We start from the raw sequence: 2,815 nt of genomic DNA on the forward strand, positions 1-2,815 counted from the left end.
GTGGAATTAAATATTAAAGGCTCTAAGTAGAGGGAATACTATATTCTTTATTAGGATATTATAAATGTAATTACCTTTCTAATTGGCCATTAACCCTTTAAAGATGCACTGGTATATATACTAAAGAGACTCTATAATGCCGAAAACCACTATGTTTATAATAAGCTATATAGCGGTGATTAGTGGTAAAAGATATAAGGCAAGCTTCCTAGCGGTGCTATAGTAGTTCCTATACTTATAGTAGTTAATAAGACCTAGCTAATAATATACTATAGTGATAAATTGGCCTAGCCGGTATATCTTACTGTATAATTATAGCACCTATTATACCAACCGTGTGCTTACGCGTTCGGTACACCAGGTACGCGTTTAGTGCACTTATAAAGCACTAACTAATTAGGGGGGAGGTGCATCAGTATATAGACCACGTAGTCTACTTTATACAATTGACAGTCACCATCTAAACAAGCATACGATACTACATGTATTTCGTGCCCGTGGATACAACTTACTTGTGCTATTAAATTAGTACGAACACTGATCAGTAAGCGCGCACAGATTAGCAATTACTTAACACCTCCCCCCAAGCGATATATACGACAGCAACCACCCGTTTAGACTCCTAGTACAACCTATTAGAAGGTTAGAAGTCAGGGATTACGGACTTATTACTAACTCTATATACTTATTTAAGTCTTAGTATAGTTTACTAGAAGTTTATAAACGCGAATATAGACCTATATAGAACCCCTTACCCTTAACCTCTTTAAACCTTAAACCCCTATTCCTACTACACCCTCCCTTAATACCCCCAACCTCTTTTTAGACCCCTTACAGAGACCCCCTACCCTTCTACGAACCGTTACGGACCCGTTAATCGCCTTTACGGACTACTATAAGACCTCTTGAACTGTTACGGACCCGCTAATTGATTTTACGGACCATTATAAGACCTCCTCCACCCGCTATAAGCTACTATTACCCACTACGGCTTATATAGATATACTACGCTATATAATATGGTAGATATAACTAAGCAAATTAGTAAAGGTTAAAAGAAGTGGAGTTAGGGAGTTAACCTTACGTCTACGGACGGCGTTAACGACTATATTAATTTCAAAATCCTTAAATACGGATACTATAAGCTTCTAAACGACGACCTATGGGAGTAATATAAGGAAGACTTTGCGGACTTTACGGAAGCTATTCTTAAGGCTTATAACCCTACTACTATCCATAACCTATAAACCCTTTTACGTTATTAAGGTATATGGGTTAAAAAGGATAAATAAGTTACTATTATATGGTCCTTATATAACACAATATAGGAGGAGGACTAAACAGAATGGACTAAAGAGGAAATCCTAGACCAGGTTAAAGCCACTAAAGACCTCTTTACTTCTCCCAAACTTAATGGGATCGCTAGCCTTATACCTAACCCACTTAACTAAATTCGCCCTATAAACCCAAGCGGCTTTAGAATTAACCTCACTAGCTAAAATATACCCTACTCTTAAGCTACGGACCACGCTACGGACCATAATACCCCCGTAACCCAAAATACGGACCACAACACCCCTGTAAACCAAATTACGGACCAAATTACCCCTATTATTTAAGTCACAGATCCGCAAGCTATATATCCGCAAGCTATATATCCGCAAGCTATATATCCACAAGCCATAAATCTATAAGTTACAGATCCGTAAGCCACCTAAGTAAAGACCTATGGTAAGGAGCTAGCTAACCTAGCTAAGCTCTATACCGACAAATCTAAGTACAGTAGTAAAAACGACAATTTTAACTTTAAACTAACCATCTTTACGGACCTTTGCCAGAAGGCTGACATTCCTAAACAAGAGTTTAGCTAAGCCTACTCTACTATACTACGCAGCCTAGCACTTAACTACTACTACACTAACCTTAAGAGCAACCCCCTTAGTGTTCCCTTTAATAAGCTATATAAAGCCACCCGCAACTACTTTAAAGGACTAGAATATAAGCGTAATATTTTTACCTAATGGAATGCGACCAAGCTATGGACTGTAATCGATAAGAACACTAAAAAATCAACTATAGAGTGCCTATAAATTCTTATCAAAGACCTCCGGCACCTATAGCACGGCCTTAACGCTAAGCTTCGAATAGACGACTTCCTGTATAATAAACTTATTACGGCCTGCTAGGAAGTAGAGCCCTATAAGTACGCCTACTATAAGCCTATAGACACCTTAGCTAGCCTTATTAACGATCTACGCTCCTCTATTATAACGTACGAAGTCTTAAACCTACCAGGCAGCACTTAAGCCTTTATTACGGATATTTAATATCCGTAAACAGACTTAGACGTCTACTTTACGGACCGCCGCTACCGCTAGCAGCACCTATACCGACCAAGTCCTACCCATAACCCCCGCAGCAACCCCCGTATAACAATATACCCCCATAGATAAACTAGCTAGAAGTGCTTCGTATGCGGTAAGGAAGGATGTTAGTCTATAAGGCATACCTAGGAAGAACGTAACAAGTCTAGGAAAAGACTTAATAGCCGTATTAACTAGTTCATTTTGGAATATAAAGGAGAGGAAGTAGAAGAGCCCCCTAATAAGTTAATAGAAGCCCTTATAATTAACTTTAACTTAGACGCTTAGGAATAAGAGACCTTAAAGACATTTCTAACCACTTTTAGACCTTTTACGGACAGCTAAGCCTTTAATATTACGACCGTATTAGCCAACCGTTCCTTCCTACACTTAGTTACGCCCGAAAACCATTCCGCAAGTACCCCTATTACGGACGTTATAGATTACAAGCA

Source organism: Cenococcum geophilum (genome assembly GCF_001692895.1).
Source record: "Cenococcum geophilum 1.58 unplaced genomic scaffold K441scaffold_21, whole genome shotgun sequence".
Taxonomy (NCBI): domain Eukaryota; kingdom Fungi; phylum Ascomycota; class Dothideomycetes; order Gloniales; family Gloniaceae; genus Cenococcum; species Cenococcum geophilum.